Source organism: Amblyomma americanum, chromosome 9 (genome assembly GCF_052857255.1).
Source record: "Amblyomma americanum isolate KBUSLIRL-KWMA chromosome 9, ASM5285725v1, whole genome shotgun sequence".
NCBI classification, from domain to species: domain Eukaryota; kingdom Metazoa; phylum Arthropoda; class Arachnida; order Ixodida; family Ixodidae; genus Amblyomma; species Amblyomma americanum.
This window is the reverse complement of record NC_135505.1, coordinates 135,406,723-135,419,058: the sequence shown is the minus strand read 5'-3', so window position 1 is coordinate 135,419,058 and position 12,336 is coordinate 135,406,723.

Below are 12,336 nucleotides of genomic sequence, written 5' to 3'. Positions count from 1 at the left end.
AGTGGAAGGGGCGGGGGGAAGAGTTTGGGTTGCAACCGTCTTAATGCATTGCTGCTGCTCGAATATGTGGCTGAGCAGAAGCTTCGGGTAAAAGCGCCAGGTTTTCATCCCTTTTATACCCGCCTCTTCGAACGATGAAAATAATAACAATAGTAATAATTTGTTGTTCAGGAGAGAAAATGAGCAGCAACAATCTGATTCAGCGTGAACACCAGAACCACAGTATGCAGGATCCTGCTGCTGTGGGTGGACTTTGACCGTGACCTTCGGGTAGTGAGCCCAAGGTCACTGGATAGCTAGCATTCTGGCCGTGGCATTCGCGTTTCGATGGAGGCTAAATTCAAAGGTTCAAAGGTACCCGTGTGCTGTGGGATGCCAGGGGAGGTGAAAAAAGCCTTGCATCTTCGAAATTTAGCCAGAGCCTTCCGCTATATATATGACGCCTCTTGGTCATAGCCCACGTGCAGCTTTGGAACGTTAAACCACATATACTATGTAATAAGACGTCGGGATTGAAGAAATAGGCTCAGGAAATCAGGACAAATGCTTTTAGTTTACTCGGCTGCCACCACGAATTGTGTGGCGCTGAACACTCAAAATCACCGCGAGAATTTCAAATGTGTGGTAGATATCGTTGATTTTCTGTGGCGGTCACAAATAGCTGATGTGAGCTCGGGAAGCTTTTTATAGGTCAGATTTTGCATCTAGAAGGAAGACTCGGCTATGGTAATCACTAATGGTCACGCAAACATTTCGAACTCTATTGCTCTTTGCAAAAGAACGAGTTTAATGTATCCCCACTCAGTTACGTGGTGTTCGCTACTTGCGCCCAAAAGATGGTGCTAGCTGCCGATTTAGGAACCGATGTCCATCCATCCATCCATCCATCCATCCATCCATCCATCCATCCATCCATCCATCCATCCATCCATCCATCCATCCATCCATCCGTCCATCCGTCCGTCCGTCCGTCCATCCATCCACCCATCCATCCATCCATCCATCCATCCACACATCCATCGGTCCATCCATCCATCCATCCATCCATCCATCCATCCATCCATCCATCCATCCATCCATCCATCCATCCATCCGTCCGTCCGTCCGCCCGCCCGCCCGCCCGCCCGCCCGTCCGTCCGTCCGTCCGTCCATCAATCGGTCCGTTCGTCCATCCAGCCATCCATCCATACATGAAGGCTGGGCGTGAGAGGGAGGGACTGAAAATAAGGAAACAGCCAGAGAAACAATATATAATTTCTGTCTTACGAGTGGCGTGTAAATCCGTCGTTCGCTACAATCTTAATTGTGTACAAAGGCTTCCTGGAGCTTCTATATTATTTCAGACTCGTGATGACGTCATTGAGGTGCGCACACATTTCTCTGTATGAGCACCTCAAACATGGAAGGCCAGCTTCAAATGACAGTGGCGATCTCGCCTTAACATAGACGGAAATTAAACGCACTGGCTGTTCTTATTACAGGTATATAGCAGTCTGGGCGGATGTCTTTTGAGGTTCGTGTCGTCGTTCTACAACATCATAACCGAGAACGGCAGCATTCAACAAAACGGCCCCAGGAAATCTTATCCGGGGCTCACTTCCAAGGAATGACATTCTTGTTGGCGTTCTTTCAAACCGGAAAATACATTCAAGACTGTTTCTTCACTGAACCTTTGTTTGTTCAAACGTAGAGCAGACAGCGAGTCGTCCTCACTGAGCTTATGCGGAAGGGGAACTGAGAAGCGTGCATTGTTTTGCATGCTCACCGCCATTCGACCTTTGGGGTCCACTGGTGAAACAGACCTCGCCTCAAATACGGGGTCAGCTTCGTCAGTACGTTCTGATATCAGTAAGCCGAAATTTTGGTTTCAAGAGAGACGTATGAGCTCCTGAAACATATTCCGAGGATAATTTCATTCCCACAACAATCCCCCCCCCCCCCCCCCCCCCCGCCCCAACATAAACAGAATGCAACTTAATATGAACTAAGAGCAGCTTTTTTCCCCCGAAGAATATTTACATTAACAGTGGGGTGTTCCTTCTCCGTTGCTCTGTACCGAAGGCTAATGACACTCTTGCTCTTTAAACAAATTCACAAGGTGGTTACATGTGAGTAACGCGAAAGAATTTCTTCATGTTGTTCTTTCTTGTAGCTACGTCACTGTCTTCAACAATAAGCGGGGCTGCTTGCGGTGCGGATGCCAATACCGACAATGACGCCGCTAAACGGGGTCAGAGCTATCATAACGGCTATCATTTTTGAAACAGAGCTGCGATTTGTGCCTTTGTGAGAGGGACGTTTATTCTTGACACTAAATCACAGCGGTCATAGCATGGATAAGAGCTGCCAGTCAAATGTCTTTGAGAACCAAGCTGGAGGCCCTAGCGGAAAGTAGTTTCTTTACTATGGCTTGGATGCTTAGTGTCTTAGTAATAGTGAAGTCTCAGGTAGGCAAAGCGGTTGGCGTCGTAGAAGACTGCTGTCCAGGAAAGACGGACCACACATAGCCCCAGTAGGCAGTCCATAAATTTTCCTGATAACAGAAAAATAGATTCTTTCTTTTCATTTTTTTTTTTCAGCTGAGATAGTTTCGGCAACGCCGCGTTATTAAGTAAGCACGGCAACTAGCGTAGACTATTCTGGTTAATAGGGTAAAACAATCACGTATCGAGTGGCACCCAGCCCAATGGGCATGCTCTGGAGAAGCTCACAACAGCCACTGGTAAATCTATGGCAACAGGGTTTGCAATGCGACTAGGCTAACATAATAATGAGAAACTCTGAACAAAACGCCCAGTTAACAAATACAAAATAAATGATAGCTTGACTCCTATGCATCACTCTACATCATCATCATCATCACCATCCCAAACCGAGTCGGGACTCTACATGTGTCATCTTTAATTGGCGCATTTTTTTCCCTTCTGAATGCTAATAAGGCGCGAGCTATCCCGTGGAAATACGTTGTTAAAGACTTGGGTACTAATAAAGCATTACAGCAGGTAGACCTGTAAGCCGTGATTACTTTTTTTCTTGAATTTAATTTTGTCCAGCGGGCGGAATGCAGGAAGTGTGGCTATTTAATTGACTTCCGCAATCTCACGTTGCCGGGGGGGCCTTGCAGCGAAGCTGTTTCCCAAAACTGCATAGCCATTTTCTGTTGTTTTCCTTCGTACCTGGACGATATGCGGTGGGGCAACATTTTTAGAGTTCCAGAAAAAGTAAAACACAAGTTAATGAGCTTGCTTGGCGGGCCGGTAAGTCGGCGGCCGTGCCTAGCAGGAAGTGCGACACTAATAAGTCGGTACGCTGGCATTGCGCAATGCATCACGTTTGAAATGAGGGAACGCCGAAAACGTTAGTTTTTGTGGTTATCCTCATTTTAATTTATTTAATTTTAAACGCTTGTATCCCAGCTGGTATTTTAGCGCGGTGGGAAACAATATACTATGGTATTAAACACAGTAGCACCGTTAAGAGATCATTTACAAAAGAAATTAGCGCAGCCTTAACTTTCGTATACACGAGCACGAAGGAAGACCAAATTTTCCCTAAAATTTTTAATTTCAGTACATGTTGAGAAGTGCGTTTCCACTGGGTACCTGGATATTGCGCCATTGATGCTAATGTGATGGCTTTTTTTTTAAAGCAAAGTCTACCATTTGCGGACCTGTGGTGGCAATTGTTCTAAACACTGCGCATTTTACAATACCCGGCTTTCAACGTTTCCTGCAACTACACTCCTTGAGACATGAGCCACTCTTTGCACCAGCGGATTTGGAGCATTTGGCATTCCTTTGGACTGTCCTCTTATGCAGCTCACAGCAATGCGAGGAGCTCATAACCCTCTTGCGGTGCAGAATACCGGGAATGAATCTTCATTTGTGCCGATCTGGGTTCTCTCTGTCGAATCTTTTTGCATCGCGGTGCAATTGAATCACTTGTTCACTTTCTCCTCTCCTGTCGGCGGTATGCTTCTCAGCGAAAAGCTTATCTGGAGACTGCACTCGCTCGTTCAGGGATTCCTCTTCCTATTCCTGCTCTTCTCTCCATTGGGGCAAGCGCCTGGGGATATGTCCTAAAACCAATGTGCGATTATCTTCACAATTATACATCAATACACCAGGGAGATTCTTTTGTTTCAACTTTCAAAATTATTTCCTTTAACACAAACTTTTACCCACGTCAACCTTAGTCGCGTCAATGTGTCACTACTGTTTGAATGTTCAAGGCACCCTGGCCAATTCTTGGTGAGTGAACAGCGCAACAAAGCCGTGACAAAAGCAAGACAAGCGCTCACTAACAAACTCAGTTCTTATTCAGCGCTTGTCTTGCCTTTGTTCCGCCTTAGTTGCGCTGTTCACCCACCATGAATGCGCTTACCAATTCGCCCAAATATCAGCTTCACCCTGGCCAATTGAAAAATGAAAATTGGCTGTCGGGGGAAGGAAATGGCGCAGTATATGCCTCACATATCGTTGGACACCTCAACCGCGCCGTAAGGGAAGGGATAAAGGAGGGAGTGAAATAATAAAGGAAGAAAGAGGTGCCGTAGTGGAGGGCTCCGGAATAATTTCTTTCACCTGGGGATCTTTAACGTGCACTGACATCGCGAAGCACACAGGCGCCTTTTGCGTTTCGCCTCCATGGAAACGCGGCCGCCGCGGTAGGGTTCGAAACCGGGAACTCCGGATCAGTAGCCGAGCGCCCTAACCACTGAGCCACCGCGGCGGGTAAGGTCCCGCTGTGGATATGCGCCACTTCACCAGAGGTCAACAACAACAACAACAACAAAAGCGACGCAAGACGTTCACCTCTCAAGGCCGGCTGTTCAAAACGAAAGCGGTCAGACGACGCCCGCCGCCACCGTAGCGGCGTCTGTTGACGTTTCGCTATTCACGCGGGCGATGCGCCCAAATATGCGGGCGTCTGCGTTGGCCGGCAAGGTTGCCTCGCTACTCGCTAAACCGGTCCGGAGCGGAGGCGCGCCGGGCACCGTTAAAGACTAGTCTTGTCTTCTCACTGCTCCGTTGGCTGCCTAATGACCATCGTCTGCTACCGAAAACGAGCAGACGCCGGCCCCGCTGCCAACGATCCGATCATCTGCTCCGATGGACACGTACACCACGTCTCGCGGGCTGGCCTTGCACTACTCTTTCGACGTCACTGCGCCCACTTTATCTTGCATGCCTGCTACTAAGGGCAGCTGCTATTGTTAGTTGAGGCACGGGGCTATATTAAGATGACGCGTTGAAGGAACTACAGGCTGGGACTTACGGGCGGTTAACGTCCCTGAGGGCCAGTTTAGGTCTCTTGGGGTTTCAGGTTTAAGCTACTTACGACTACGGAATTCCTCGAAAGGAAAGCTTATGTAACTGGCGTATTCTTCCAGCAGACTCACTATAGTGTGTGGGAAATTGCTGGATAATGAGAAAAGGTTAAAATGAGAACCGAAGCTTTTCGCCATTTGCATGTTTTTAAACCCACCGCGGTGGCTCAGTGGTTAAGGCGCTCGTCTACTGAGCCGGAATTACCCGGGTTGGAACCCGACCGCGGCGGCCGCGTTTCGATGGAGGCGTAACGCAAGAGGCGCCCCTGTGCTATGCGATGTCAGTGCACGTTGGAGATCCCCAGGTGGTCGAAATCATTCCGGAGCCCTCCACTACGGCACTTCTTTCTTCCTCTGTTCTTTCACTCCCACCTTTCGCCCTTCCCTTACAGTGCGGTTCAGGTGTCCACCGACATATATGAGGCCATTTCCTGCGCCATTTCCTTTCTTTAAAAACCAGTGTCCGTTTGCAGTTTTCTTATGCTTTTAAGGGCAACGTATGGTGCCTTCAATGAATTTCGATTAGACGGGTTAGCACTTCATAATGTTGAAAACACGTTCGTGTTTCTAGAGTTTTAAGTTTAAAACGACAACGGATTAAAGTGCTCCTTAAATCAAATCGCTATATAACAAATGCGCAGTGCCACAAGCAACCTGTGGGAAGGGTGGAGATGTGCATAGCTAAGCAAAGTGATATAAGAAACGTTAAGGGGCACAAAGACAAACTGAGGTTAATGACCTTGAGGACAAACGCATGTCCATCATGTTCTACCTGATATTAAACAAGACTGAAACCTAACGTATCTGATGGCCTGTGTAAGTCTCTTGAGGTTTCTTTTAACTCGCTAAACGAATATAGTATTCATCAAAATCATAGTTTATATAACCGGCACATGGTGCCGGGAGAATGTGCCGGTAGGAACCAATGGGAATGAGAAATTGCAGGGTAATGAAAAAGCTCCAAATTTGAAATAAGCACCCGGGTTCCCGGGTTCGAACCCGACCGCGGCGGCTGCGTTTTTATGGAGGAAAAACGCTAAGGCGCCCGTGTGCTGTGCGATGTCAGTGCACGTTAAAGATCCCCAGGTGGTCGAAATTATCCCGGAGCCCTCCACTACGGCACCTCCTTCTTCCTTTCTTCTTTCACTCCCTTCCTTATCCCTTCCCTTACGGCGCGGTTCAGGTGTCCAACGATATATGAGACAGATACTGCGCCATTTCCTTTCCCCCCAAAAACCAATTATTATTATTATTATTCATAGAACCTTTCCCTCATGCGAACGCTTAGAGGAGCAGTTGCTGTTCAGATTATTTCAAAGAAATGCAGTTCAATCAACTGCCGCTTAATGTGTCTATGGGTTTCTATCGAGGCTTAATAACCTACACAATATTTCTCCAAGGGAAGTTTAAACAACGTTTGCAATCTATTGCTGTCGCCTGCGGGGAAGGAGGCTAAGGAAAGAAAAATGATATGAGTAGCGTTAAGTCACATAAAGGGCAGTGGACGTTGAACGTTGAGGAGTAAAGCATATGCACTGCGTTCCAGCAGAAATCAAAAGAATACTTATGCAGTATGCGTAAAGACTTAAAAGTGATGACAGGTGACTTACTACCGCCACAGGGTGTGTACCAAAGAAAAGTAGCGGCCTCTGGAAATCAATAGGCATGTTGAAATTAGGGAACTCGAATAATTCGGACGGTGATGCTTTGCGAGGACCTTGTTCTAAATCTGACTCTCATAACTGCTAATTAGGGGAATATTCGCGTTCTTTTGCCCGAAGCTGTAAAGCGGCTTTGCGGCCCATCTTCTGTGGGTCGTCTGAAACTAGGTGACCCGCGCCTAGTGTGGCTAAAGTAAGAATAAATCTAAACATCACCGGGCAGCTCTTCCAATTGAACAACCTCCACGGTGCTCCCCCTTCACGGCTCAGTGGAATCGCACCCAAAGGGGAACCTGACAGGCACCGCTCTTCTATATCGTTTCGGGCGTCTCGGAGATGAATAGCTTTTTACCCGCTTCAGAGCAAACCGCAAAGGTCCGCTTCAACCTTGTGAAAGCAAGGCAGTCTTGGGCAGCCGCTGGCCCTCGTTATTCACCCCCTGTTCCTCGGTCCTGTCTCCATTCAGGCAGTTCGCTCTCACACAGAGCTGGAGAGAGGTGAAGCAATCAATCCGACCGCAAGAGGTCTTGCGCAGCCTCCTTTCATCACCGCCAGCTGTCCAGTGCCCTGCTCGCAGCGTGCGATGCAGGCACTCATTAAGTGAACACATGGTGGCACGTGACCCAGATGCGAGCACGAAAGAGATGCACGTGCCTTGAGAAGAGCGCAACAATCCATCTAGGATTTCAACTGTTAACACGCATCACTGCACTAGAAAAAGTTACCAGTTGAAGCGCCGCCTATCGGCGGACAAATAAACTACTTATCTCATAATGCTTGATAGCGGGAACTATACGTTTGAGTATTGTTTGCCCATAGGCGGTGCGGGCATCCGCTAGCTCCTTGACACAGTTTGGGAGAGGTGGGCAGTTTTTGAAGCGTATTTCCGCAGCTGGTCGGGATGAGAACAGTGAGGCGCAAGTCGTTAAAGCAAACGGCTTGGATGCGGTTTCCCTTCATACCTTTGCCAGGATGCGAACAGGTGCAGCTGCATAGCGAGGTCAAAGGGGACAAGCACCCGAGGCAAGCACCTGGCATAGCAGATTAGAAATGCCGTTGATCCTGTCACAAACGCCTTGGCCGATGTATTCAGATGATACCGACTGCTTGGTTGCTGGACTCCCAATCATGGTACGCCTTCGAGGGTGGGCATCTCAGAATTTGCCAGACATGCCCTTTAGAGTAGACAAGATCGGCGGTTACTGAACGTGATTTCCTTTTAACCGAGTGGAGGATGCAGAACATCGCAAGAGTGAAACAAGGGTTCTTTTTTTTAACCTAGAAATAGGCGTCGAGCTTTTTGAAAGCGCGCGGCTCTCTACAGTGGCACCGAAATAACCAGGAAAGAAGCTCAGTGGTCAGTACCCGCTCTCGTGCGGGGAATATTTGGGGCGATTTTTATACACGGTCATCTAGGGCTGATGGAAATACTGGTGCGTGCGGTAGGCAATCCGCACGCCTGAGGATCACGGAAGTGAAGTCTTTGCATCTTTTTCAAGGCTGAAGCCCCCGGCAGATTATTACGGTTTTAATTACCACTTTGTGCCCGCCTTAACTTTACTAAAGGAAGTTGTTGGAAATGGTGGCATGGATTTCAAGGGAAAGAAAATTTTGATGACCTCATTTTTCTGTAGAAGGAGCAGATAGAGATTTCAAAATGGAAATGAATGGTGCAACAATATTGCAAAAAAAAAATTCGCTATTACGGCCAAGATCACAAGTATGGCACCAATAGGTTTTCTGCATTCCTGTAGATGACGACGCAAAGTGTTGATGACATCACTGCGCTTTCGCTTCTAAAGAATTCACGAGAAGGTGAGTGCGACTTTCTTCCATTGATTGGCAAATAAAAAAAAAACCTTTCTCACAAGGCGACAGTAGTAACGCTGTGTCCAGATCTCGTCTGCATTTTCTTTTTGTTCGAATATATTCATTTAATCGCGTTTGAATACGTGTGTGACCGAGATCTAAGACAAATGAAACAAACAGAGAAACAACGCGGTCCTCGAGAAAAACAAACGAGGTAGGGGACCTTGATTTATGATAGCAAGCAAATCAAAAATTTAATCGTAAATTGTTGGGCTAGTTCGTATTTTGATATCACGTTCATCTTATTTCGCGCTAAGGACAGAACAGCAGGCCAAGAAGAAGGCGAAAAACTCTTCTTCGTGTATGGTGTTGTGTCTTGCGCTAAATAAGATGAATGTGATAAATGAAGTCCGTTGGTTTATGTCCGGTATTTTTCTGGATTCAATGGAACAACATGATTCCGTTAGCCTTAATGTATTGCTTATGAGATTAAATGCTTTTATAATACAAGGCGTCGTTTAGTTTCTTCTCAACTTTACCGGTTACTAATTATTCATCACATAATTTTAAACAGGAAAACTTCGCAGATAGTAAATTTGTGAACCGATCTGGCTTAGGGACCACCATTGTGTCCACTACCTTCTCACTATAAAACAAATATGAGCCATTGTTTAAGCTTGTTCTATTGCGCAAACAAACATTCAAGTGGATACAAACAGCCGAACTAAGACTCGATAGAAATACACTACATACCCTGGTAACTGATTGGAAGAATTGTAGGTAGAGTAACAGACAAAGGTATATTGAAGCCTCCAAGCAGACAAACAATGCACGCGATTTAAACTGACACTGCACACAATAACTAAACGAGTGGGCGCAGCTTACTGGCAATTTGTTAAAAAGTTGCACTAAACTTCCACAAAATGCAAAAACTTAAGTTTTCTCTTCACATTTAACGTGGATTGCCCATTTCAGCGTCTGCCCCACAGGATAAGGGTTGGCAGAAACGCGGACGTCTTCAAAAAAGTACGGAAAACCGTCGAATGGGGATGATGTTCCAGGGTAATGTCACATTGGTTCTGGCTTTCTCGAGAGACCCCCCCCACGTAAGGCGCGGTAGCAGCGTGACTACGTTTAACGTGCCATGCGTGATGTGGAAGACGGCGAAACGAACTCCAACGTGCCCAGAGCGGCTTCCATAGATGCGCTTGTTGAGAGTCGCCAGACCGAATCCGCCCGTGCAGCGGAGACCCCCTCTTCTGATGCAGATGGGAGGCGAGCGCTGCCTTTTTAAAAATACCGCGCGCTTTACTGCGGTGTGGCGTGAACCTATCTCCCAAACAGCACTGAGCACCGGCCCAATGTCGGGTATACATTGGCAATAACCGGTCCTACAAAGGCCCATCATTTGCCAATATATCACCAATGTTGGGACGATGCCGTGTGCTGCTTTCCCAGGCAGCACGGAGAATTAGCCCAATGTTCGGTTTACACTGGAAATGACCGGTTACAAAGGCCTATCGCTTGCCAATATATTCCCAATGTTGGGCCGATGCTCTGTGCTGCAAGGACTGTCTGTCTACTCCAGTCGGCACACCGTAGGCGCGAGAAGTGCCGCGCAGATCGCATGGGGAAGGACAGGTGTGGCCTCAACTTTGGAAACAAATAAATACAGCAACGGTATTTTTTCCTTCGCCTCATTAAAGAGTGAACGACTGAAGACTGCACGCCTGGAGACTGCATGTCTGGTGCACGTATGCCTTCATCGGCACTGCGGGCTCGCGTTATCATTGTAGCGCTTTTTTCTGGTCATGTAAATATGCACTACCTTTGAATTTTCCTCGCCTAAGACATGGAACGGTCGGGAGTTCGGTATTGTGGTCTGGTGCGATTGTAGTGGCTCCTTCTGATCTCTACTCGTACTGGCGTATCCATACGTCACTGATTTAAATGACTTGGAATAGAGCAAGATATAAATGCATCATCTGATTTCTTTGGCCAGGCAAGAGCTGAAGTTCTGCTTTCATACATATGGACTCTATGTACTGGAGCATATTGGAGCACTGCCGTGCAATCTATTGTTAACTACTGTGCGGTGATGCGCTGCGGATGTACTGAGCAGTATAGTGTGTAGGCCTATATGCTGTTTGATTCCTAATCCTTTAAGTGGCCGAAGGTCAATTAGGTTCACCAAAAGCCCTCCATCCCTTGCAAATATTTATTTAGACAGTCTATAGATTGCCCATAGATTTCTGTCTATAAAGTCGCTATAGACTCGCTATAGACAAACCTTAGAGAACAGCCTATAGGTAATAGAAATCCTATGGACAGCCTATAGACAATCTATACATTTTTGGCCACACATTTCTAGTAGACTTTGTCTATAGACAGTCTATAGACTATGAATATACCAATAGAAGTATCTATACGAAGGCAGTAGAGTTTATAAGATGTCTATAGACTGTCTATAGACCACTTTTAAGGGATGCGCTCTCTGATTTTCAGGGTAATTGTAAGACGTGTCCGTCACCCCAATAAAGTGCACCGTCTACTTATGTATGCTTTTCTACTCAGTGCAGATGTTGCTAGTAATTATTCGCCCAGAAGAAGGACGAAAGACAGTGAGCTTTTCATTTGTTTGTTATTCTTAATGTGTCTAGCCGCACCGCGTCTCCAATCCCTCTTTTAATTCCTCGTTCCGCATTAGGTGCCTTTAGAGCGAGTCATCTGCTGCAGCGGTGAAACGCCCTCTTAGAACGCTCTACGGTCTGGAAGGGCTTGCATAACCCGTTACGTCGCATTGTTTTTCAACGCCCACGACATTTTTACCGGAAAGTCCAGGGCTAATCAAACACGGGCCAGTGCCAGGTCGAGGCGGAACGGGCGGTGAAATAAAAAAAATTAAAAAAAAATTCATTACCCCCCTCCCCCCGGATAGTGGCCGTCGGCGCATGCGCGGTGTTAGGATAGAGTCTTAGTCCGCACTGGTGATTCAGGTCTGCTTTTTATGGAAGGAAAACATGGCCGAAGGCTGCGGTGTATGCACACCTTCCTTCTTTATTCTTTTTAGTCTAGCCCCGTACTTTTTGCTCGAGCTCTTCCTCGCGTGATAATCACTCGAAATAACTCACTTGGAACACTGATTCTGGGTTCTTTTTTTTTTTGTCCCTAACGACACGAGTTTAGCCTAGAAAAACGAAAGGTAGATTTCCTGACTCGCCTACTTGAGATGCTGTTTGTTAGCAAAGCCATCGCGCTGTGAAACTCAAAATTTTGTGCCTTGTAGATTTTAGTCTTTTATTTTCCAAGGCGATTTTTTTTTTTTTTAGCGCAGCACATAAACCAGACAAGACGGACACTCACAACTGTCTATTCAGAAAGAACGGGCGCACCTATATGCGCTCGTGAAGTCATTCGTCATATAAAATTCGTCCCAACCTTACACACCTGCAGCCAAGATAATTTTTTTTGTTTCTAGCAGACTCAAGGGTCGCGTGTACACATATATCAGCATTTTTTTCTGATAAAAAATAAGCT